Source organism: Piliocolobus tephrosceles, chromosome 19, assembly GCF_002776525.5.
Source record: "Piliocolobus tephrosceles isolate RC106 chromosome 19, ASM277652v3, whole genome shotgun sequence".
NCBI classification, from domain to species: domain Eukaryota; kingdom Metazoa; phylum Chordata; class Mammalia; order Primates; family Cercopithecidae; genus Piliocolobus; species Piliocolobus tephrosceles.
This window is the reverse complement of record NC_045452.1, coordinates 43,135,135-43,162,399: the sequence shown is the minus strand read 5'-3', so window position 1 is coordinate 43,162,399 and position 27,265 is coordinate 43,135,135. Positions and strand designations below refer to the sequence as shown.

General features: G+C 43.9%; 1 long non-coding RNA gene across 1 annotated transcript in view; it reads right to left on the bottom strand.

The window, feature by feature from the left end:
• Positions 1-1,014: 1,014 nt before the first annotated feature.
• LOC111524646 overlaps positions 1,015-27,265 on the bottom strand; it is a 31,505-nt gene continuing 5,254 nt past the window's right edge. The window contains exons 3-4 of the long non-coding RNA XR_002725837.2: positions 16,804-16,896; positions 1,015-1,163 (exon numbers count right to left, since the gene is read on the bottom strand). This is a non-coding gene — a long non-coding RNA (uncharacterized LOC111524646). The remainder of the gene's footprint in view (positions 1,164-16,803; positions 16,897-27,265) is intronic.

Genomic DNA, 27,265 nt, shown 5'->3' with positions numbered 1-27,265 from the left:
CAAAGCGTACAATCAACAAAGCAGCCTCTGTCACCAGGCAAGATATGACTACATCTGGGTCAACAACATGAAGAAATACGTTATCACTGTGTAAATATGAACAGTTCCAGGAAACAGATCTTTGCATTCCTGCCTTTTGTTTCACTGAAACTGGGACATGGAGCTCATGCTTCCAGACAAACGTCGAGTCTACTTTGACCCTGGCTTTCCCCAAGTACACGAACACTCCAGGGAGGCAGAGAGTTGCCTGGCTGAAACCAAAGAATCTTCTGGCCACCCCCAAACCTGCCCCTGGCAGTGGCCTATACAAAGTAAGTCTGAGAAATGTAATACATCTTAGGAATGCACCTGGAAAACAGCAATATTATATCCACCCAGGGAAAAGTCTTCCTGGGGATTAGAGTGGGCTCTGAAATTTGAGGCTTCTGAAGCTTTCATAATTGTTATCCCAATTAATGTAACTGCAGACACCATTCTTATATTCCCAGGTACAATAATGTCCCATGCCTTTGAAGCTCATCAAGCCATTTGCTTCAACACTTGAGGAGGCAAGCCCCCCAAGGTTAACAGCCCTCCACGTGAGCCTATCATCTGCTTGCTGTACAAACGCATTTTCTTTGCATTTCAGTCATGCCCTGACCTTGGAGAGGATGATGTAAAGGGGAACGCCTGATTAACTTTCCATTTATAAACCAATTATTTTACTATTGGCATCTTCATTCTGCAATCACTGACATAAAATCTTTTACAAAACAAAATGTAATAAATGAGAAATCGATTGGACTTTTTTAAAGTTTGCTTTGAAGTCAGCCATTAATAAGAAATGTCCTTTAATAAGAGAGCTCTATCTGTAGTTCTTCGACATCAGAGCCCAGCTGTGTGGCTGCTGGAAGAGATGAAGCCACATTCAGTCAAGGCTTAGGAACTCTTCCTTGTTCATCTTTAACTGCAAGGACAGAGGCATACTATTTTTCTTTATTATTATTATTATTCTTATTTTTATTATTATTATTATTTTTGGTAGAGAGGGGGTCTACCTAGGTTGCCCAGGCTGGTCTCAAACTCCTGGACTCAAGTGATTCTCCTGTCTTAGCCTCCCAAAGTGCTGAGATTACACGTGTGAGCCACCACACCCAGCCAGTACCAGAAGTACTGCTTTTCTACTTAAAAGAGGGAAAGAATGTTTTCATGTAGATCTTCGCATGCTAAAATCACACCAAAACCTCATGCAAGGTCAATGAAGAACAAAGTTATCTACTCTCACCACAGAATCTTGGCATTGACGATCACTGTCCCGGACACTCTTTCCTAGAGGTCAGCATGGACCCCTCCTTTATCTTCTTCAGTTCGTCATCAAGTGTCACCTTTTGGTGAGACCTTCCCTCACCTCCCTACTGACAATTATGAACCAGCAGCCCCGACCCCCGCATCCCTTCTCCACCCTGCTTTCCTCCATAGCACTCCCAGGCTTGACATTCCTTACATTGTGTCCACTCCTCCCCACCATGAGAATGTAAACTCCATGAGGACAGAAAGATCCCAGCAACACCTAGAACAGAAGCCAACATAGAGCCAGCACTCAATAAATATAAGGAGACATATACATAAAGTATTTACAATGGAAAGTCAAAATACCACTGCCCGTCATGAACAAGTCATTCCCCTTCTCTCCACAAAGATAGACAGTGTGGCGAAGCCACTGCCCAGGTGAGCCAAGAACAAAGAAGAGAGAGAAAAACTGCTCCTGTTCTCCCACATCAGATAAAAAGCACCGTGCCTTCCATGTCACCTGGGAGCCCAGACTCAGGCAACTACCACGATCCCTGCCCACACCTCCACCTGAAACTCCAGAGGGAAGAGGGGTAATGTTCTCTCTGGCTTCTAGCTTGCTTGTGGCTTGCTGGTGAGTTGTATCCAGGGCCAGCTCCACGGGAACTGCTGTAGTCACACCCAGGGTCCCACACTCAGAAGAGTCCCAAGCTTGGTTTCATGCTCTGCTGTGGCCATCTGGAAATTCTTGCCAATTTTACCTTTGAACTTGGGACAGTGGAGCATGCACGTGACCAGAAGAGATTCGTAAAAGAAAAACTTTATATTTTAGTATCTTTAGCAGCATTTTTTCTCTGCTTTTTCAACAAGCAGATCCACATTTTCTTTTTGCACTGAGCCCTAAAAATTATGTAGTTGGTCCTGGATGCATTCATGTTCTTTGTAGAGGGAAAACTTTCTAAGGTGGAGAAAATCTACTCTGTCTAATGGTTCTGTCTTCCCAACTTGAAAGAAGCGCGGTCATCTCTTTTTGGCTAACAACAGCAACAACAAAGCTTAGATTCTACTAAATCCCAAATCAAGGAGAATAATTGAGCTGACGAGTTGCTTTGAAGGCAAGAAATAATAGAGAAAAAACTTTTATAAAAATAATTACTGGAAATGCTAGTAAGAGTAGCTGGGAAACTACTTTTGTTGTTGGGAAGCTATTTTTGTTGTTTGGGAACTTCAGAAGGCTATTTATTGAAGTCATATGACAACTTATACCCATGTGTACCATGTACCAAAAGGGAATTATTTAGTCCACCTCTTCCCAAGGGAAGAGTCAGGATTAGTGGACATAAAACCCAAGGCTTTACAAATACTGAAGAGAACTTGGCTATTCAACAATTATGCATATTAATAAATGGCAAAATGCATCATTAATTCTATAACTTTCTAATTTTGAGAAAACTCCATAGACTCACAGGTTAAATTAAAATAGAAAAAAATTAAATGTATTGCTAAAATTTAAAAGTTAGATGGGTCATTCACATACTGAATGATAACGATACCCCAATTTGATAAATTTCAACAGATCAAAAACTTCAACTTCATCTAACTTGTGATGGTTAATACTGAGTGTCAACTCGATTGGATTGAAGGATACAAAGTATTGACCCTGGGTGTGTCTGTGAGGGTGTTGCCAAAGGAGATTAACATTTGAGTCAGTGGGCTGGGAAAGGCAGACCCACGCTTAATCTGGAGGACATAATCTAATCAGCTGCCAGCAAACATAAAGCAGGCAGAAAAATGTGAAAGGAGAGACTGGCCTAGCCTCTCAGTCTACATCTTTCTCCCATGCCGGATGCTTCCTGCCCTCAAACATCAGACTCCAAGTTCTTCAGTTTTGGGACTCAGACTACACATACACACACACACACACACACACACACACACACACGCATATACATATATATATATATTTTCTATTAGTTCTATTCCTCTAGAGAACCCTGACTAATACACCGAGTCATATTTTCCTAATTTGTCAATCCTTCCCTATTTCTCTATCTCTACTATTCTATGAAAGATAATACAAGACCTAGGAAATAAAATCAAACACCTACCGAAGTCAGACATGTAACGTAAACATGTGAACCAGGCTGACAAGATAGAAGGGGTAAGACAGTGGGACTGCATGTGTACCTTCTAAAACTTGCTTGAGGCAGAATATTCTTTTGTTACCCAAGCTGGAGCACAGTGGCACAATCTCAGCTCACTGCAACCTCCACCTCCTGGATTCAAGCAATTCTGCCTCAGCCTCCCAAGTAGCTGGGATTACAGGTGTGCACCACCACACCCAGCTAAGCTTTGTATTTTTAGTAGAGACATGATTTCACCATGTTGGCCAGGCTGGTCTCAAACTCCTGACCTCAAGTGACCCGCCCGCCTCGGCCTCCCAAAGTGCTGGAATTTTACAGGTGTCAGCCACCATGCCCGGCCACTTTTTAAAATCAAGGGATCTTCTGAATCTTTAATCAAGTCAGGATCTTCTGAAAAGCAGAAACCAGGGCAAGATTCAATGCACAAGTAATTTATTAAGAGAAGTGCCTATGAGTCTCTTATTCAGACTGCTATAACAAAATATCATAGACTAGGTGACTTATAAACAGCTGAACATGATTTCTCACAGTGCCAGAGGCTGCAGGTTGAACATCAGGATGCCAGCAGCAGGGTTAGGTTCTGGGGAGGGCTCTCTTCTGGGTTGCAGGCAGCTGACTTCTTGTTACATCTTCATATGGCAAGATAGGACAAAAGAACTCTCTGAGTATTTTTAAAGGGCACTAATACCATTCATGAGGCTCCACCCTCATGAGCTAATCACCTCCCAAAGGCCATCACATTGAGATTAGAGTTTCAACATATGAATCTGGGGGGCAAAGACATTCAGTCTACAACAGAGAGAACATGAGGAGCAGACTACCAGAGATGTTAGACCATCATGTAGGTCTGACCTCCTTGAAGGAGAGAGGGAAGGAAGCAAGGTGAATTAGATGCTTCCTCAACTACAGTGCATTTCTCCAGGAAGTTCTGCAAGGCCAGTTGGGAGGCCTTAAGCCACAGTCAGAGGCATCTCACCTCTCCCAGAAACAGGCCTGTCTGGGTATCCCACCTTGCTCAGGCATGAAAAGCAAGGTCTCAGGCCAATGAGTGATAGATTTCAGAGCACAGCAGCTGGGGCTGTTAGTCAATGATGCCACCTGCTGTCATAGATCTGAGGCCATTCTCATATCCTCCATAGTGCCCAATAGAATACACCTGAAGGTCAGCAATCTGAGCTCGCCCAGGCCCTTGTTAAACTCTCATGCTTCGTCCTCTCACCAACTGTCATCTCTCCACGCCTATACCTCACTACCAACCAAATGAAAGTTTAGCTATCCATTCCATTCAGAAACATGAAAAGAATTCATTCCTTGAAAAACGGACCTTGCAGGACCTGTGCTAGCAGCAGACACAACTTCAAAACAAGCTGTCCTTACAGACCTGTTGGAAGTCAGTCACTGGAGTTGCCTCCAGGTCAGAAAGCTTGCATCAGGTGTTCAGGTTGCTCTGTTTCCCCACAGAGGTCACAATGCCCTTGACTGGATGTGGCTCCATGGTTGGATAAGTTATGCAGGAATAAACCACAATTTAAAAATCATAATAATAACAAATGTTTATGCCAGCTTTTGAATCATAAAGCAATTTCCCACCCTTTCCTTTCCATATAGAAAAGTGTTCCCCTTAGGAAACTTCCAGTGATTCCACTGCTTCTTCAATGGATGCAAAAAACAGTACTAGTGTTGTGTTTTCAAAGTTGAGAAGGGAAAAAAAACAGCACTACCAAACTGAGGACCTGTGAAAATATCAGTAGCAGTGTTGCCACACAGAGAGACTGAAAATATAATGGCTGCATTCCCCAAGGTAGTTTCAAGTTACCAAAATCATTCTGTGGAAGGCCAAGAGAAAATAAAGAAAAAAGATCCCTGTAAATACGGAAGCAGTGAAGAGAGCAGCAATAGAAGGGCAGTCTTTTAAAAACACAAAGGAATTATGAAACATGAAGGAAGATTAACAGCTAAAGCTTCACAGGAACCAGAAGAAAACAGGCAACTGTCAGAAAGCCCAGGAACCCTCATACTCAACGTGTTCCCCAGAAAACACACTGCCCTAATGTGTGGTTTTTTTTTTTTTTTTCCAGGAAATGGAAACCCCATTTCTTCCACTGTACTCATCAGAAACCTGGCCATGTTTGACAACTTCTCTCCTTCACTCCTATACAACACATCACCCAGTCTTCTTGGTTTCATTTTCTCTTGAATCCATCTACTTCTCTCAACCCTAACGTCCACCCTGGTCCAAGTGAAGGTCACATTTTGCCTACTTTTTAACGATGGACCATCCAACTGGTCTCCTTCAGTCAACTCTTGCTACATGCCCCCATCATTCTCTAAAGAGTCCTCAGTGGTCCTCTTAAAACATAAATGTAATCCCAGCACTTTGGGAGGCCGAGGTGGGTGGATCACCTGAGATCAGGAGTTTGAGACCAGCCTGCCCAATATGGTGAAACCCGTCTCTAATAAAAATACAAAAAATTAGCTGGGTGTGGTGGTGTGTGCCTGTAATCCCAGCTACTCTGGAGGCTGAGGCAGGAGAAGCGCTTGAACCCAGGAGGCAGAGGTTTGCGGTGAGCCAAGATTATGCCACTGCACACCAGCCTGGGCAACACAGTGAGATGCCTCTCAAATAAATAAATAATTGGGATCATATTGTTCCACTGTAGTCTAAACCTCTCCAGTGGGTTCCAATCCAGTTGTCATCACAAAAACCCTCATGCTTGACAAGATCCTGCATGTTTGTAACCCCTCCCTTTCTAATATATCCGCCCCATCTCCTCAGTCCCTACACAGCAACTGCACAGGCCTTCTTTGGGTTCGTCAAATATCGCGCTCCATCTTACCTCAGAGCCTTTGCAAATACTGTTCCCTCCACCTTTCCTCCCTCTCTTTGCCTATTACTTCCTGCATTTCCTGAAGCGCAGACGCCAGTTCCTCAGGAAAACCTTTCCTAACATGCCCTGCCTACCCCATCCCAGAACAATTGATTGTATATATATAATATATATATACACACACACACACACATATATATATACAACTCATATACATATATATATATATATATATATATATATATATAACACTTTTTGCAGCATGGTTGACATTTTTAGCATATTTGTAGGGTGGTTTGATTAATCTCTGTTTTTCTATCTAGACTTAATGCAGAAACTATGCCTGCCTTTAATTTTCTCAATCATTCCACCTGTGGCTAGCCCAGCATCTGGCGTATGAATGAATAATTGGATGGATGGATGGATGGATGGATGGATGGATGGATGGATGGATGGTCAATCAATCCATTGATTGACTGATTGCTAAGTACCGGAATATTGTAAAGCCATAAGCCAGAAATATTATAAATCCATAAGCCATCTTTCCAGAGGCAGAAATAAATATCAAATGTAGATAGAGGCTAATGGGTAAATATACCATTTTTTTAATGTTTTAATTGCTGAATAGGTACCATATTCACATACTTCAAATCTAAAAGGTGTCCACTGAGAAGATTTGCTCCTGTTCTGTGTCCTTCTACTCCATTTTTCACTGCGTTTATAAGTAACTCATTCAATAAGTATCTTATATTCGTTGTGTTTCTTTGCACAGATACAAGTAAATGTTATTTTCACTTTCTTACACAAAACAGAGCACAGTATACACAGTGTTTTGACACACTGGATGTTGTCGTTGCTTTTGTTTAAACTAACAACATAATCCAAAGCTCTCTGATTCATTCCCTAAGAGATTTCTTACTCTTTGTACAGCTCCGTGGCAGTCCATTGTATGGATGCACCATCCTTTATTTAACACTTCCCATCCTGCTGCTTAGTCTTTTGCTATTTGAAACAAGGCGGCAATGGGTAACATTGGGCATATGTCATTTTGTACCTGTCTGGGTCAGACCATAGGTCACTTCCTACAGAAGTGGGATAGCTGGGTCAGCTTGTAAATGCACTGGTGGTTTTGATAAATTGCTATCCACAGAATCTTTTTTTAAGACAAGTTCTCACTCTGTCATCCAGGCTGGAATGCAGTGGCATGATCTCGATTCACTGCATCCTCCACCTCCTGGATTCAAGCAATTCTCCTGCCTCAGTTTCCCAAGTAGCTGGGATTACAGGCACATGCCACTGTGCCCGGCTAATTTTTGTGTTTTCAGTAGAGATGGGGTTTCACCATGTTGGCTAGGCTGGTCTTGACCTCCTAACCTCAAGTAATCCACCCACCTCAGCCTCCCAAAGTGCTGGGACTACAGGCATGAGTCACTGCGACCCATAGCATTTTAAAGTAAAGGTTCATAAAAGTTGAATAAAGGTAAGTTAGGAGGTGGTGGAGTAAGCCTTAAAGGCAGAAATGTCTGGGTTTGAATATGAGTTCTATCCATTATCAGCTTTGTCTACTTGAGTTAGATAAACTCTCTGAGCCTCAGTTTCCTCATCTATAAAATGGAGACAATATTCCTCTCCACACGGCTGAGGATGAAACAGAATAACACACATGAAGCATTTAGCTTCTTCTCTTGCATGCTCTCATGCAATCCATCACTTCAAACATCACCCATCAGAGGAAGGTTCCCGAGTCTCCTTCTTCAGCTGAAACCTACCCTGTTTTTCCAGGTACCCGCTGGATTCTTCCTCTTGTATGTTTTGTATGCCCCCAATCTTTGTTTTGTTTTGTTTGAGACAGAGTCTCACTCTGTCACCCAGGCTGGAGTATAATGGTACAATCTGGGCTCACTGCAACCTCCGCCTCCTGGGTTCAAGTGATTCTCCTGCCTCAGCCTCCCGAGTAGCTGGGCTTACAGGCGCACACCATCACGCCCAGCCAAGTTTTTGTATTTTTAATAGAGACGGGGCTTCACCATGTTGGCCAGACTGGTGGCCTCAAGTGATCCGCCCACCTCAGCCTCCAAAAGTGCTGAGATTACAGGTGTGAGCCACTGTGCCCGGCCCCAAATCTTTAAATTACAAAATATCCAGAACAAAACCTTCTCAAAAATGCCATTTAAAACTGTATTATTTTCCTGCATTCCCCATTTACCCAAAGACCAAGATAATGACAGTTTTCTTCTTCCCCCCTTCTCCCTTCACCCACACTCTCAGTTCAGTCACCAATTCCTGATAATTTTTTCTCTCCAAATCTTCTGGAATCTGTTTCTTCCATTTATTTCCATTCTGACCCAGAACAGGTGTCCAAGGTTTCCCAACCAGACTATTGCGAAAAAAGGGGGCCAGACTAGTCTGACTGAGTCTGGTCTCATAACCTTTCAGGACAACCTCTCTAACCAGTCCTAAAGTGATCTTTCTAGAATACAAACCAGGCCTTGTTTCTCACTTGTTTGCCCTCCACCTTCTGTGGGCGGTGTCTAAAGGAATAGCATGTAAACCGTATAAACCACAGCCTTCTCCCAGGCCGCACCTCCAGGCCCTCTCCTGGCCTCTGGCCATAGTAAACTTCTGCCTTCTTCTGGGAAACTCTCTCCCTCTCTCAAGCCTCCTTCTCTTTGCACAGGGGACTTTTCTATAAGCTGTTCATTTGCTCATTCATTCAGCAAATATTTTTAAGAGCCTGTTATATGCCAATTATCCTTTAACTTTAAAAAGGATGGTCTGGCATGCCCCAGACTACTGAACTCCTAGAAACTTCACTGATGTAACAGACCCCTGAATTTCCATAGAGTTGACCTCCCACCACAGGTGTCTTCTAGGACAATGTTTCCCAACCTTGACACTATCGGCATTTGGGGAGAGATAATTCTTTGTTGGGGTTGGGGGCTATCCTTTGTGTTGTAGGGTGTGCAGAAGCATCCCTGAACTCTATCCACTAGATGCCAGTTGCTCACATCAACCAATTATAACAACCAAAATATCTGCAGATGCTCCCAAATATCCCCTGGGGCTTAAAATCATCCCAGGTTGATGCTCTGTATTAGGGCATCTATGATACTTGCAACTCCCACATCAGTAAGTCCAATTAGCATGATGTCACTAATAGGTGAGCCAGAGCAATGTTCAGCAGAATGTCAGTATGATCAAGATCCCTGCAGACATGCAGATAGTGAATGTATACTGCTGTCCTTGCCACAGAAAGGCCAACCACTGCAGAGTCCCCCTAGTGATGGAGGTTGAGAAGAAATCATTTGCCAGATCAATAGTCACATATGAAGTCTGAGAATGTGTGTTGCTCTTCATCAGTAAATATAGCAAACCCAGCACCACAGCTTCAAGGGGGCTATCAACTAATAGCATGTGCCATAATTTATCTGGTTTCTACAGGGACACAGTGGGTAAACTGAATGGAGATATTATGGGGACCACCACCTTGCAGCTTTGATGTTCATGATGACAGCAATCATATCTGCACTCCCTCCTAGAATGCCTTGTTATTCCTGATTACCGTCTTGAATAATGGGGAAAGAACAGTTGCAGATATTTCACTTGGCCCTTCCACCATGTTCCTTACTTCACAAGTGGGAGTTCTGCCAACCACTAAATATATCTATCCCAATTATATATTTGGGGACCTGATAAATAACCACAGGGTAGTTTTTGGATCCAGTGGTCCAAATGGACCCATTGTGAAAAAGACTTGGGGTACAACTCTATTTATCACCTGACTTCCTAAAACTGCCAGTCTCACAGGGGACAGGGCAGGTGGGGAGGGACAGCATAAGGCATTTAAGATCTCTTGGTATTGAAGCGGCTACATTGTCTGGGGTCAATACCTGGGGTTCGTCATCTCACACGGTGAAAGTTTAGGACATGGACACACATGAGGCATTTAGGAGCAGAAGTTTAATAGGCAAAAGAAAGAGAAAGGAAAACAACTCTTTCTCTAGTGAGAGACAGGGAACTTCTGAGAGGAAAAGGCCTGCTGGGGGCGGATGTGCCAGATTTTATAGCCAGGCTAGAGGAGGCGGTGTCTGATTTACATAGTGCCCACAGATTGGTTCGAGGCGGTGCCTGATTTACACAGGGCTCACAGATTGGTTCAATCAGGTATGATGTTATATACCACTGGGGAAGGCTGGCCACCCCACCCTAGTCTTATTATGCAAATGAACTTTCCCCTTGGCTGGGTCATCTTGTCTGCTCCTTACCTAGACCCATCCTGAATATGATTGGTACAGCTACTAGCATCTACGTCTGCAGTTTGATTTTTTTTTTGAGATGGAGTCTTGCTCTATCACCCAAGCAGGAGTGCAGTGGCGCCATCTTGGTTTACTGCAAGCTCCGCCTCCCAGGTTCAGGCCATTCTCCTGCCTCAGCCTCCTGAGTAGCTGGGACTACAGGCGCCGGCCACCACGCCCGGCTGATTTTTTGTATTTTTTTTTTAGTAGAGACGGGGTTTCACTGTGTGCAGCTTGATTTTACAGGCTTCTCTTTGTTAGAAAATGATTTGGGGCTGCTTTTCATTAAAGGAAAAACCTTACTGAGGGCATCCGTATCCTCACTATCTGCCTAAGTAATTTCTTCTTAACTCCTGTGTCAGTATCAGCTCAAACCTTGTGTATTACTAATCCTCAAAAAGTCTGAATTGTCCCCATTCTCCGGCACTAGTGACTTGGGGAAATGGCTACAAATTCCTTAAATGGGAAGATTAGAAGAACAAATTTTCATGTATATTGTGGAAAATAGCAGGGTCCTTCTTCAAGGAGGCCTAAGTCTTCCCCTCAATCCACACATCAGTCATTGCAATAAAAAATTGGGGACTCTCGGCCGGGCGCAGTGGCTCAAGCCTGTAATCCCAGCACTTTGGGAGGCCAAGACGGACGGATCACGAGGTCAGGAGATCGAGACCATCCTGGCTAACACGGTGAAACCCCGTCTCTACTAAAAATACAAAAAAAAAAAAAAACTAGCCGGGTGAGGTGGCGGGCACCTGTAGTCCCAGCTACTCCGGAGGCTGAGGCAGGAGAATGGCGTGAACCCGGGAGGCGGAGCTTGCAGTGAGCTGAGATCCGGCCACTGCACTCCAGCCCAGACGACAGAGCAAGACTCCATCTCAAAAAAAAAAAAAAAATTGGGGACTCTCATTCAGTTTTCAGATGTATTTGGTTGGTGCAAAAATAATTGCGATTCTGCTATTAAAAGTCATGACCAAAACCACGGTTACCTTTGCATCAACCTAGTAAGTCAGTTTGAAAACTTTACTTTAAGCTAGTTTTCAAGCTGGCTTACATTTGAAAACTGAGACTGGTGTCAACCTTCTATTCTCCAGCTTTCTTTCTTACTATACAATCTTAATAACACCCTAGTTAGCTGTCCTTCTGTCTCATGTCTAGGAACACCATGATCTCTTAACCAATGCTACAAATCTCTGAAGGCTGAGGCATCCTAAGTACTATTCTGCAGTGCTTCCAATTATCATCATTATGGCCAGCTTGCCTCTGGTGGTTATGAGCTGTCATCCAGTTTTATAATTCTGGAATCTCATCATCCCCATTGACATAAAGAAGTTCAGTTCCAGCCGGGTGCAGTGGCTCACGCCTGTAATCCCAGCACTTAGGGAGGCTGAGGCAGGAGGACTGCTTGAGGTCAGTAGGTCAAGACCAGCCTGGCCAACATGATGAAACCCCATCTGTACTAAAAATACATAAATTAGGTGGCCATGGTGGTGGGTGCCTGTAATCTCAGCTAAGGCAGGAGAATTGCTTGAACCCGGGAGGTGCAGGTTGCAGTAAGCCCGGATTGCACCAATGCACTCCAGCCTGGGCGACAGAGTGAGATTCCTATTTAAAAAAAGAAGAAGTTCAGTTCCATGGAAGTGTCTGTACCCATTACGCCTGCCTACAGAAGACAGACACTAAGCTTCTCAAAGATATTAGTGAGCCCTTCACTTGCGTACTCCTGCTGCATTCATAGCAAAAGTGTCTCCCAGTCTTTTTCAGGAAACACAGTGATGTGGCAGGTTCTCAGGATTTACATAGTAAATTCATTCTAACATTCCCAACTCCTTGAGTCTTAGCCCCTTTCTCGAAATAATGCCAGATATGCTCCAGCATCTCCACCTTATCAATTGCAGCCATCATCCTATCTAAATGTCATGGAGCTGTCTCAAAAGATTATTAGGACCAGCTCCAGGTAATCATAATGATCTAACACCCTCAAGATACGCTACTACAAGGTGTTTGCTAATTCATGCTTGCCAGCTACTGTAAGCCTTCGACACATAGACTGTTTTCTCCTGGAGCAGGGATTGTACTTCCTCATTGAAGCTGTGCTCAGGCCTGACTCTGGTTGTTATCCAGGAAATAATGAGAGATAGTGGGGACAGATCTGGAGAAAAACAATGGTCAACGTGTAGAGCACCTCCAGGTGAGGTCATAGTCTAATGCCCTGGGAAGAGGAGGCTATTCTCTCCTCAAGTTGTTGGGAACAGCTTCTGCCAGCCAGGAAGCTTCAGGGAATTGAGGACTACAATATTCTCAGCCTTGGCCATGCAAACATCACCATCCAAGGTCTTGGTGGTCTACTCTCCCATCAGGTCTTTACTTTGACACTGAGGAGCTGTTAAGGCTGTGCATCTTGCTTCTTTTGCATTTCTGCCACCCTTATAATCAGACCCTGGGTTTAAGAACCTTCTGTCCTGCGGGTTTTAGAGATGAGAACCTCCACTAAAGTGACTTCAGAAATACTCTGGCTTTCAGACAGGGCCTCAAGGTGGCAATTAGCTGCCCTACACTTGTTATTTTCTTTTTGCAAGTCTTCCAATGCCTTCAAAAGTTACTGCCCACATCCAAGTCCTTAGGGTTATTATTGCTCCAAAATGCATCAGGTGTCTCAGTGTCTTGTAAAGTCAGTACTTTGGCTTCCTCCTCTACCTCATCCTAATTAGCTTCAGATAAAAACTTTTGTAATTGTGATGCTGCAGAATGTCAAAGATTGTCACCATCCACTTGCTACTACCAAAACCCATCAGAAGCTCTGCTTTCTAGGGCCACGTTTCCCTGGACAGTAGAGCCTGGGGCACACGTTTATGTACTAAGACTTCACTGACAAGTGCAATCCTGGGGAAGCAGGAGTATGAGGGAGACCAGTGAGGCAAGGAAGAGGAAGACCAAACACAAGGGCGTGGGTTACTGAGCTGCTATGTTTTTTTTTTTTTCTTTTTCTTTTTTTTTTTTGAGACGGAGTTTTGCTCTTGTTGCCCAGGTTGGAGTGCAGTGGCGTAACCTCAGCTCACTGCAACCTCCACCTCCCAGGTTCAAGTGGTTCTCCTGCTTCAGCCTCCCAAGTAGCTGGGATTCCAGGCACGGACCACCACACCCAGCTAATTTTTGTATTTTTGGTAGAGACAGGGTTTCACCATGTTGGCCAGGATGGTCTCGAACTCCTGACCTCGGTGATCTACCTGCCTCGGCCTCCCAAAGTGCCGGAATTACAGGCGTGAGCTACCATGCCCAGCCTACTGAGCTGCTTTATAATAGCCTGGATGATGGCTTGATCTCATATAATGTCCTCAGGAAGGTCACATGGATGCTTGCATCTCAGAACTGTATGTGGGGCAGGGCATGAGGTGGAGAAAGGAAAATAACTAATTAGCCAGTCCCTTCCTATCCACCACCTACTGCTAGGCAAAGTTGGCAACAGGGGGGTTTAGTTTCTCCATGCTTTCTAGATGCATGCCCCAGCCTCTTCAGGTGAATCTTCTTCTAGCCAATTTAGTACTGCATAGACAGCAACTTGGCCTATACTACAGGCAGCAACAATGGCAGCAATGAACTGACTTTGTGACTGCAGGAGCAGCATAAGACACGGCTGGGGCCAAGTCAGCCAGTGGGCAAGAGAGGTAGGCAGCTCTTTGGTGGTACAGAAACTGAGTCAGAGACAAGCCCTAAACTCAGGCCTCACACTTGAATATAAATAAGCTCATTTCAGCACAGGCACAAAATGCAGAGACTGGCAAAGTCATGTGAAGTCCTATCTGATCCTTTGCAAACTCATGCCCTTAGTTTTTGGGGTTTGGGTGGGTTGTTTTTTTGTTGTTGTTTGTTTGTTTTTGTATTTTGCTATGTTTGTTTTTGTTGTTAGAGACAAGGTCTCTGTCACCCAGGCTGGAGTGCAGTGGCACAATCACAGCTCACTGCAGCCTCGAGCTCCTGGGTTCCAGTGATCCTCCCACCTCAGCCTCCAAGTAGTTGAGACTATAGGCACGTGTCGCCACACCCAGCTTATTTTATTCTCTTTTTTTTTTTTTTTTTTTGTAGAGACAGTATTTTGCTATGTTGCCCAGCTGATCTCAAACTTCTAGCCTCAAGCAATCCTCCTGCCTTGGCCTTCCAAAGCACTGGGAGATTTTGTTTTTTAGGCTGGGTGTGGTGGCTCACACCTGTAATCCCAGCACTTTGGGAGGCTGAGGTGGGCTAATCATGTAAGGTCAGGAGTTTGAGACCAGCTTGGCCAACATGGTGAAATCCCATCTCTACTAAAAAAAAAAAAAAAAAAGCAGTGGTGGCTCACACTTGTAATCCCAGCACTTTGGGAGGCCAAGGCCGGTGCATAACTTGAGGTCAGGAAATCAAGACCAGCCAGGCCAACATGATGAAACCCCGTCTCTACTAAAAATAACAAAAATTAGCCAGGTGTGGTGGCATGCACCTGTAATCCCAGCTACTCAGTTGGCTGAAGCAGGAGAATCACTTGAACCTGGGAGGTGCAGGTTGCAGTAAGCTCAGATCATGCCACTGCTCTCCAGCCTGGGTGACAAAGTGAGTGAGGCTCCATCTCAAAACAATAAAAATAAAAATAAGAAACAAAGCTACATAACAGCTAAAATGTTGACATTTCCTTACTGCATTAATTGAACCTGAGACATTAACCACAGATTTTCATGGAATTATGCCTGTTCAACCAGTAAAGCTGATGTAGGAAACCAGAATTGGTTTAAATGATGAATTGTATCCCATTGGGCACATTCTTTCAGCTCACTATTGCTATTCTGTCTTGTGGATTTTTGCTTAATTAGCTAGACAAATTGCATAAATTCTGCAATTCTGTTTTTACTTTAAGTATGGCCAGAGCTCCTTTTCAGTTTCTCATAGCTTTCTACCCTTTGGCTGCTAGAGATCCCCCATTATAAGGCAACTCAAAGTGTGTGCAAGGGACAGAAGTTTGTATATCTTAAACTACAATTTGGTAAAACACAAGACAAAGGGAGGGAAGGATGGGGTGAAAGAGAAAGAGAGAGAGAGAGGAATAAAAGTCCTATTTGTACTTACCTTGAATTTGGGGGACTTGAAATATTTTAATTGTAAAATGTACTATATCGGGCTTCATCACAGATTTTGCTCTTAAAGGTACATTGACATTGACCATATTATATTTTATCTAAATTAGGAAAATTCTCTTTAAAGACCCTGCATTGAATCTTTTTCATGCTAAGTATCATTTTGTGATATGAATAATTGCAGCTGATTTTTATCTGTTGTGTATATTCACATTTATCCAGAAATCTTTCAGGAGGCTAGCCCTGTATTTTACATGTTTGGTTTAGGACTTAGTATCCAGAACGTGCTTTGCTCTTATATTAAATGAATAATACAGTGCAATACAAGCCAATACAGACCAAAAACAGGAGCAACAACAGAAACGCATTCAATGGTATGACAGTAACTTTGTCATACCAACAAGGTCCTCCTTGTACCTCCTGTGTACTCATTTGTCTTGGGTACAAAGTACACAAGACAGTGCACAGGCATTATATTTTTCTGGTTTTGCATTCAGTAAACCAATATTCATGTGGCATTTGAATACCAAGACAGGGCAAAGTTTAGACAGTCACCTTCCATTTTCATCTTTCATTATAATGAGACTTGACATAACCAGCTGCCTTTGAAGTGCACGGCATGAACATGCCCATTTAACTCCCTGCTCTGCCAAAGGCCTATGGAGGAACAAGACTGGTTGTCTTGATGGACAGAGAGCCAGCACAGTGTTCATCTATAATACGACTATGGAGAGGGGAGAACTTTTCATAAAAATATCCTGTATTTCAACATGAATCTTTCAGACTGGAGGAGAAAGGATTTCTTAGACACCCAAGCTATTAACACTTGGTGGCCAGTCACGGAGCACACTGCCAGGCACACAAAAGCCTCCCTCAAAACCATGCATTTGCTTTAGGTCCTTAACTATTTCCAATTTATTCATTTTCTGCAATACGGTAGGAAAGAAACTTGCACAGATGAGAATCACATAGGAAAACACGCTAGGGATATGACTTTATTTTTTAATTTTTTAACTTAAATCTTATTTAAGTTTTTTTTAATTATTAAATTACTGATTTTTTAAATTTTACAAATAACAGCCAATTCCATAAAAATAATTTATTCAATAATTCATTTTTTCTCCACTGATTTAAAATGCCTCCTTTGGCTGGGCACAATGGCACATACCTGTAATCCCAGCACTTTGGGAGGCCGAGATAAGTGGATCGCTTGAGTCTAGGAGTTCAAGACCAGCCTGGGCAACAAGGTGAAACCCCATCTCTACAAAAAAAATACAAAAATTAGTGGAGCATGGTGGCACATGCTGATGGTCCCAACTATTCAGGAGGCTGAGGTGGGAGGATGGCTTGGCCCTGGAGGTCGAGGGTGTAGGCAGCCATGATTGTGCCACTGCATTCCAGCCTGGGTGACAGAGTGAGACTCTGTCTCAAAATAAAATAAAATGCCTCCTTTATCGCATGCCAATTTCCCATGTATAATCCTCATACAGTTGAACATCTTAAGAGCAAAGACTGAGATTTCCCAAAGATGCAGCAATTCTGCCTCAAGACTGCAATACAGAAACTCTGCCCGACTTTCCAGCCTGCCTGGCCCAGCCTACAGAATTCAGAATCAAGACTGCAATGTCAACTCTTTATTTTATTCTATCTGTCTCTCGGTCTATTCCTACACCAGCATCTCTCTCTTTTAATTACTGAATCTCCATAGTTCATCTTCACCTCGAGGAATGTGAAAATCTCTCCATTATTCTTTTTCAAAAGTGTCTTGCCTTTTCTACTGCCTTTGCTTTTTAACTTTAGCATAACATCTGCAACAGTATCATCATCTCCATTCAGCCTCAAAGGAAGTTCCTTCCCTTCTTCCTATATCCAAGGTATACTAATTAAGCATCTACTGTGTGAGGGCCACTGTGCCCAGGGGCTGCTCTCACAATGATCCCAAGTGTCACAGAGCCACAGTCTAATAGACTACAGACTAGTTAATAGTGACTTTCCGGCCAGGCTTGCTGGTTCATGCCTGTAATCCCAGCACTTTGGGAGGCCAAGGTGGGTGGATCACTTGAAGTCAGGGGTTCAAGACCAGCCTGGTCAACATGTTGAAACCCTGTCTTTACCAAAAATACAAAAATTAGCCAGGCGTGGTGGCATGCACCTGTAGTCCCAGCTACTTGGAAGGCTGAGGCAGGAGAATCACTTGAACCCAGGAGGTGGAGGTTGTAGTGAGCTGAGATTGTACCACTGCACTCCAGCCTGGATGATGAAACAAGACCTGTCTCAAAAAAAGAAAAGAAATGAAAAGAAATAGTGAATTTCCACAGTGCAATGTAACGGGAGAAATAAAGGATGCCTGGATACTCAAAGGAAGGACTCAGTCCAGATTTAGAGGTTTAGGAAAGGTTTCCTTAAGAAGTGATAGCTAAGCCTCCACATAAGCAAAGGAGTTGGCCAGAAAAGCAGAAAGGGGAGAATATTTCAGGCAGGCAGAAGAACAAGGTAGAAGGTAAGAGAAGGTAAGCTCAGCCAAGAGACTCAATGGAAACTGTTCAATGCAACTGGAAGGTGGAGGCCAAGGCCAGGGGCCTACAAGTTGTATTAGGGAGTCTGCATTCTTTCCAAGAGCAATGAGCTGCCTTAGGAAGGGTGTTGAGCGGAAGAGAGTAAGGAAAATGTGTCAGGACATCTGATAGTCATTGACTACCCAAATGTTCCCCCACCCTTCCCAGCACAGTTTTGCTCCGTGGTGAGGCAGTGCTGTGTGAGGAGCTCTGGCCAAGGCACAGTGAGTGGAAGTGACCTATGACATTTCCATGCTGAAGCTTGTAAAAACTGGTACTTAACCAGGCACAGTGGCTCATGCCTGTAATCCCAACACTGTTGAAGGACTAGGTGGGAGAATCACTTGAGGTCAGGAGTTCGAGACTGCAGTGAACTATCATTGTGCCACTGCACTCCACCCTGGGTGACAGAGACCTTGTCCCCCCAAAATAAAAAATAAATAAATTTAAAGCTGGTTCGTGACCTTCCACACTGGCTGCCACAGCAATCTGGAAGCCATGTGCTGAGATGGTGGCCTCCATGCATGGAAGCAGCCTTGATCCCCATGTCACCACAAGGACAGCTGCCCTGGAGGCTTACCCAACCGACACTGGAGTTTTCAAGAGCCAGAAAGAAATCTTTGTCATGTAAGCCATTGAGGTATCAAGGTTTATTTACTGCAACAGGTGCAAACTGACTTATAAAGTTTGCAAACATGATCCAATGATTGGGATCCAAGTTTTCAAAGCTCTACAACGACATTAAAAATCCTTGTCATCTCTAGCAAAAAAACATGTCTTCCTGCTTTTGAAAGAAGGGACTAAGATAAACTCATGTCACTGCTTTGCCTTTTCAGGGGTTACAGCTACTTCATTGATGAGCACATTAGTCTGCTAAGCAGACGTGAGATTCGTCCTGTTTAGAGAACTGTAAGTAATCTGTGATATTCCTCTCCCTCTTTTTCCTTCTTCACGGTTCCACCTTCCTTGATGATGTATGTGCCTCTTTGTTCTTTCAGGCCTGGCCCTTCTCCCATCTGTCTTCAGCAGTGAGATGGTCCTGGCTAGTAACTCAAAGGTGGCCATGCAGCAGCTACAGCCACAAACCGTGTTTTCACACCCAGCCTTGCGGCCCCCTCCCACGGCAGGACAGTCTCCTAACACTGCTGCTCCCGCGGAGGAACCTGAGGTCAAGCCTTGCCTGGTCTTTTATGCTTTGCATGAACTTGGATACATTCCCTGACTTCTCTGAGACTTAGTTTCTTCTTCTGCAAAATGAGGATGATAATGCTTACTTGAGGGTCTTATGGAGATTTATAGGGCATAACAAATGTAAAGTTCTTAGATCAGTGCCTGGCATAGGATAGGAATTTCCTAAGTCTGTTTTCCCTTTTCTCTTGCCCTTTCTTCTGAGGAAGAAACTGAACCTTCTCGGATCTTCATGGTTTAATTCCACATCTATCTATCTAGGCCTTTAGATGGGTAAAACTCCATGCTTGAGTGTAGAGGATGCAAAAGATGGAACAATCGAGCTGGGGAGGCAATATGTACTCATTGGGAAAGGTTAACAGGCTTATTAATTAAATGTGTAAATGCCCAAGTGTTTAATATAGATCACAGTGCTCAAGAAGTTCAAAGAAAGAAGAGACACACCTGGGTTCCTGGGATTCGGGCTAATGATTCAGCACAAGGAAATGAGAAAAGAGAGGCCCTTCCTACCTTCCTTCCCAAGGCCAAGCCTCCCCACTGCTGAGTTGGCTACTCTTTCTAATCCGAGATGGTCATCAAATTAATAATGAGGGAGATAGAGATTTTCTGACCAGCTCAGTCCACTCAAACCAGATACGTCCACAGGTACTATCTAATGATTCAGAAAAGTATAACAAGTATACTTTTGAATGAATTTGCCCACCCAGCACATGCTCTTGGAAGGCCTGCTCAAGGGTAGATATACTGGTTGTACTTCACACTGAAGATTGGGACTTTGCCTGGAACAATTTGCTCAGGTAGACCCTAACACCCACCCCAGGCACACAAAGAGGATTCCCAGAATATCATAAGAGATTCCCATCGCTCTGTAAACATTGCACACAAATGTCCTCAAACTCCTTATTCTGGCCGCATTAGTTCCTTATTGATAACACCTTCAGCTGGTGGAACTGTTTATGTGGCTATGACCAGCACATATAATTTTTGTCAAAAATCTAACAAAGCTCCAGCCACCATTCCCAAAGGAGAACGTGGATTTTTGTGTGATCCTATCATATTAAAAATGCAAAACTATGTAAAGTATGCAATATATCCACTTACCTAAGATTCTAACATCAAATACCACAAAGGCCTGGATCGAAGCAAAACAGGTCAATAGTGACAGGTCAGAAATTTTGTTTCTGCTTCTTTCCAACTCCTCAGGTACATGGAAATTTGAGGGAATAGAAGGCTTAAATTCAGATTTTAAGGTAGGCAGGATCCAATAGCTGCTAAAAAAACCCAGCAGCTGGTTAATAGAGATATAGTGTTGAAAACAAAGGTGGACAACAATCCCGCAGTTCTTTCTCCATATATGAACAACATATGGACCCCACATGTTCAGACCGGGAAGGTGGCCGACTAGTGATGACTGTTCTTCTTCAGCATCAGAAAGCAGTGAGGAGGGTCAGAAGACAACAAGACAGAGAAAACACTAGTGTCATCCTTAAATGTTGCAAGAACCGTAGTGTGAAGGCAGCTGGGTTTTCCCTATAGTTCCGAAGAGCAGCCCTAAGACCAACAGATAAAAGTTACCAGGAGGCAAATTTCACCTACGTGTGAGGGAGACCTTTCAAGTAATGAAAGCCATTCAAAAACTGGAAGAGCCACAGGAGGTGATGAGCGTCCTGTCACTGACAATTCCTACAAAGGCTGCCTTTCACTTTCTTGGCTGCATGGAATTTCAGGGGATCATGAGATTCTTCAGGCTTTGAAGTCAGGTTTTGTAGAGAATTTCCACATGGACAGAGAGGTTAGGATGGGTGTCCTCAAATGACTGCCCATAAGCTAACCGAAAATTCTTACTTCCTTTGATAATATTTTCTTCCATTACAAAGGTTAAGAATTTCCTGCATGCAGGGCTTAATACCTAGGTGATGGGTTGATAGGTGCAGCAAATCACTGTGGCACACATTTACCTATGCAACAAACCTGCATGTCCTGCGCATGTATCCTGGAACTTAAAATGAAATGATATTTTTTTAAAAAAATGTCCTGCTTCAGATTCTCAGTGAGCAACCTAATCGCATCATTCATGTTTCTGGTCTTTTTCCCACCTGACAGACCACACGTAGGTGAAATTTGTCTCCTGGTAACTTTTATCTGTTGGTCTTAGAGCTGCTCTTCGGAACTATAGGGAAAAGCTAGCTGCCTTCACACTGCGGTTCTTGCAACATTTGAGGATGACACTAGTGTTTCCTCTGTCTTGTTGTCTCCTGACCATCCTCACTGCTTTCTGATGCTAAAGAAGAAATTCTCTACAAAACCTGTCTTCGAAGCCTGAAGAATGGTGCTCGATGGCATTTGTGTGATTCTCTCCCCGCCCCATCCCAAAGTCACACCAGCACTCATGCTAAAAGCTGTCCACTATAAACCTCATCATTTATAATGCAAAAAGGGAATCATTGATTTTGAGCTGATTAGTCATCATAATGCTTTTCTCTTATATGTACTTAATCACTGTGGTTTCTTCGAGGATGGAAAGCTTTCCTTTCTGTGGGAGGATCTAAATAGCTCTCTAAACAGACACCAGCTGGGCAAACAGTGCAGAGAATTTCAGCACAATGTGATAAGGGCAGCCACACCCACAACCCAGGTCGCTTCTCAGGACAGCAGCCAAATTAGAAATAGCTACTGAGCAGATCCTTTTGATCTAACCGTAGGATACATCCATTTCTTTCTTTCTTTCTTTCTTTCTTTTTTTCAGACAGAGTCTCACGCTGTGACCCAGGCTGGAGTGCAGTGGCGCAATCTCGGCTCACTGCAACCTCTGCCTCCCAGGTTCAAGCGATTCTCCTGCCTCAGCCTCCCAAGTAGCTGGAATGACAGGCACCCGCGACCACACCTGGCTAATTTTTTGTATTTGTAGCAGGGACGGGGTTTCACCATGTTGGCCAGGCTGGGCTTGAACTCCTGACCTCAGGTGATCCACCCACCTCAGTCTCCCAAAGTGGTGGGATTACAGGCATGAGCCACTGCACCCAGCCAGGATGCATCCATCTCTTAAGAGAATGCTATATCCAGTTTCACGGTTAGTCGCCAAACCTGAAAATGATCAATGTATCATGGAATCGGAATGTGACTCTCCCAGGATGGGAAACGGACAGAGCTGGTGCAGCACCCAAGCAAGGAGGAAATGTGAAAATGTCAGCCATGGGATGGGGTAATGAGATGCTTCCCTTTAGTCCTCATTTCGACAGCATCCTTTCCGATCCTGCCTGGCATCTCCATACTGTGCTAATATTTGTACAGGGGTAAGACCTTCCGTGTTTACTTCTTCCTTTTGTCCCGAAGGAAGCCATGGTAGTTTGCAATCTTAAACACAGGAAACACAGAACTCAGAACCCAAGAAAGCATACTTTGCCTCTCTCTCTTAAGGAGAAGTCTCAGCAACTATTGAACAAGCTGTGCCCATCCAACATCATATACTTGCTTGAGGCAGAATGAGATAGAATGAAGACAATGAACGAATGAATGAATGAATGACTCCTGTAAGATTTCAGACTGTTGATAACCATCTAGAAATCATCCCTTTAGGAATGTTCTAGCGTGTGCATGGGTGTAGATGTGAGAAGAATCACAGTCTCCGCATGTTTAGGGAAACAAGAGCTGGCCAGGGGTCTTTGCTAGAGAGATTCCTCAGGGCTGGAGTTAGGACAAGCATTTCCAGCTCAATGCACCATGGGACATTGAAGCTAAAGGAAGAGACAGAGCAAATAAGGTCTTTAATGCCAAGGACACCTAGCATGTGACTGTAAGGACAGTCACCCTCCAAGGCAGGTCACGTGAACTTAGACCCCACCTTTTTAAGGGCAAGACTGTTTGGCTTCTTGCTCTGCTAGAGGAATGAAGCCAAATCCTTAATTTGCATTTCCCAGTTGAGCGGAATCAATCTCTTTTGGATCCTGAGATACTGTGGTTGCCTTGACTGGGTAGTATCTTTACATGCTGAATTCCACACTGCCAGTTACAAACACACTTTCTTTATTTGCACCTTGTCTTTATATAGCCTGGGACACACTCAGAGGAGGGTGAGCCACGTTCCCAAAGGGGTACACAGCTTACCTGGTTATGCCCACATTAGTGAAGCAAATGGGTCTACCCAGTTGGGTCCACCCAGTCCAAATCTCAATGTTGAGCCTTGACCAGAGGTTAAATACAGGATGTGGTGAACACAGCTAAACCATTAAACCCCCTAGGAACTGAAAACTACTCTATATATAGTGTATTTGTTCTCCTAGGAGCTGACGTGGGCATCCAAATCTAAGACATATGTTTAGCAAGATACTGATATCAACAAGGGGATGAGGCCCAGGGCATTATTGGGGTGACAAAAAGCTCCCCTTCCTTCTTTCTAGAAAAGAGGAAAGGAGTCAGGCTGGGTTCAGGGTTCTGGGGAGGAAAGGAGGGAGGCAGGTAGGGATTTGTTCTTGGAGCAGAAAAGCACAAGCAAGCTGAGTGGGCATCCACCTCAACGCACGGCACCGACCATCCTGCAGACACAAGTGCTGAAGGAGCCTGAGAACATAGCTGGCATCATAGGCAGCACTCACAGGCCCACGCAGACTCCCCAAGCCTGCTGCCCCATGTCCCTTCATGCCCTGCCCACTTTCCTAACCTTCTCCCCCAGGAGTTTCCACCAAGAGGAGGAGCAGCTGAGCTCACGGTACCTGGAGTTCTGTTGCACACAGAGCTGTGCAGGTTCTGCATCGCCCTCAGGCCAAGACAACAGTGGGGCTACATTCACCCAGCTCCGCCACCTCCAGTTGCCCCATCCTGAGAAATGGCTTAAGGAGCAGCCCCGTCCTTTGGCCTGGATTTCTCTATGTGGGCTCAACTCACCCTGTTCCGTGTGTCCTGCTCTTGTTTCTGCAGAGACTATGCTGAGATGTCACTTTCTATTTTTCGGGGACCTTAGTCTTGGCCTCTCCTTTTGAACTGCTCAAGGTCCCCTGCTATGTGTTCTTCATTGAGGTTTTTTTTTTTTTTTTTTGCAGAGGTTTGCTTCCCTGGAGATTAATAAATCCCCACAGCACACTTTGCTGAGGAAGCTGGGTGACACTCAGAGAGCTCTCTGTGTCTCTCTACCCTGCATGCTCTCTAGCAACCACATTCTCCACCGCAGTCTGTGCTCTGAAAGTTACAGGAGAGGACTTGCTGGGAAAAACCATTTTTCCAACTGGACTCCAAGTTGGAAACTGTCAAGTGGAAACATAAATACAATGAAAGGCTTAGGAAGAAAACTCAACAATAAATCTCAAGAAGCAGAGAATAGAATGTTGGGTGTCAGGGGCTGTGGAGGGGGAAAAGGGGGAGCTTTTCAGTGGGTATAAAGTTTCAGTTATGCAAGACGATATGGTTTGGCTGTGTCCCCATCCAAATCTCATTTTGAATTGTACTCCCATAATTCCCATGTGTTGTGGGAGGGACCTGGTCGAGATAACTGAATCACGGAGGCAGTTTCTCCCATACTGTTCTCATGGTAGTGAATAAGTCTCACGAGATCTGATAGTTTGATAAGGGGAAACTCCTTTCGCTTGGCTCTCATTCTCTCTCTTGCCGCCACCACGTAAGAAGTGCCTTTCGCCTTCCACCATGATCTTGAGGCCTCCCTAGCCATATGGAACTGTGAGTTCATTAAACCTCTTTCTTTCGTAAATTACCCAGTCTCGGGAATGTCTTTTTCAGTAACGTGAAAATGAACCAATATACAAGATGAATGAGTTCTAGAGATCTGCTGCACAACATCATGCCTATCATTCACACAGTATAGTACGCTTAAGAATGTGTTAAGAGGGCAGACCTCATGTTAAACATTTTTACCAAAACAAATAAACATATGATAAAATTAAGAACACAAGGAAACCTTTGGATAGCGATGTTCACTACCTTGATTGTTGGGATAGTATCATGTGTATATGCCTATGTCCAAATTCACCAAATCGTATACATCAAACGTGCAGTTTTGGTTTTGGTTTTGTTTTGACACAGGGTCTTGTTCTGTTGACCAGGCTGGATAGAGTACAGTAGTACAATCATAGCTCACTGCAGCTTCAAACTCCTGAGCTCGAGCAATCATCCCACGTCAGCCTCTCATGTAGCTGGGACCACAGGCACGTGCCACCACACTAGTCTAATTTTTTGTTGTTGTTGTTGAGACAGAGTCTCACTTTGTTACCCAGGCTGGTCTTAAACTCCTGGGCTCAAGGGATCCTTCTGCCTCAGCCTCCAAAGTGCTAGGATTACAGGTGTGAGCCCCTGGGGCCTACCTAGTTTTTCAAATGCATCAATTATACTGCAATCAAGCTGTTTTCTGGCCGGGCGCGGTGGCTCACGCCTGTAATCCCAGCACTTTAGGAGGCTGAGGCAGGCAGATCACGAGGTCAGGAGATCGAGACCATCCTGGCTAACCCAGTGAAACCCTCGCTACTAATAAAAATACAAAACAAAAAATGAGCCGGGCGAGGTGGCGACGCCTGTAGTCCCAGCTACTCGGGAGGCTGAGGCAGGAGAATGGCGTGAACCCGGGAGGCGGAGCTTGCAGTGAGCCAAGATCGTGCCATTGCACTCTAGCCTGGGTGACAGAGTGAGACTCTGTCTCAAAAAAAACAAAAAAGAAAAAAGAAAAAAGCTGTTTTCCAAAAACAAAAGGAAACTCAACCATAGCCGGTGATGGGCTGTGAAGTGGGAGGAAGGATTCCTACATGGCTCCCTAACTTTGAACTTGGATGCCCAGGTAAACGGCAAACCAGGGAAGACACAACAGACGCAGGTATTGGTGGATTTCCACCCACAACTGCCCCACACAGGCAACCACTATATGAAATGTTATCACCTCTTTGTTCGTGATATATATGCAGTGATGTGATGGTAAATGTTTAGCAACCGCATCTCCAAGAAATTGAATGTATGCATGTGGGTATGAATGCCTATTCCTTTATAAGTTTACTACAAATTTTTAAATTTTTTTCCAGCTTAATTAAGGTATAATTGACAAATCAAAATTATACACATTTATAATGTATAATGTGATGTTTTGATCTACGTACACATTGTAAAAGATTAAATCAAGCTAACATATCCATCACCTCACCTCACATACTTAGCTTATGTTTATGGTAAGAACACTTAAGACCTACTCTCTTAAGCAATTTTCAAGTATACAATATTATTATGATCTGAATGTGTGTGTCCCTCCAAAATGCACATGTTGAAGCCTAATCCCCAATGCAATAGTCTTAAGGGACCTTTAAGAGGTGAGGAGGCCATTGGGGTTGAGCCCTCGCAGATGGGATGAGTGCCCTTATAAAGGAGGACTGAGGAAACTTGTTCTTCCCTTCCGCCATGTGAGGACCCAGCTAGAAGGCACCGTCTATAAAGCAGAGAGCAAGCCCTCGTCAGACACTGAATCTTCCAGCACCTTGATCTTGGACTTCCTCAGCCTGCAGAACTGTGAGCAATAAATTTCTGTTGTTTATAAGCCACTCAGTTTATGATATTTTGTTATAGCAACCCGAACAGACTAAGACAAATACATTAACTATAGTCATCATGCTGTGTCTTATAAATGTTTTGACATAAAGGATGTATAGCACCCAATTTACAAATAATAAGATCGACTTTTATGTAAATCAGTAAAGTCAATTGATTCTTACAGAATGGTTTTGTTGATATTTGCCAAACCATTGTAACTGCAGCCAACATACAGTTGCAACTGATGAACAAGTGTAGTTCCAATATGAACGCTGGTTAATATTTTTGTTTCATTAACAAGTAAGAAGAAAGCAAACTAAATGACAAAGACATATGGTGAAAAACATTTTCATCATTCATAAGGGCAACTCTTTG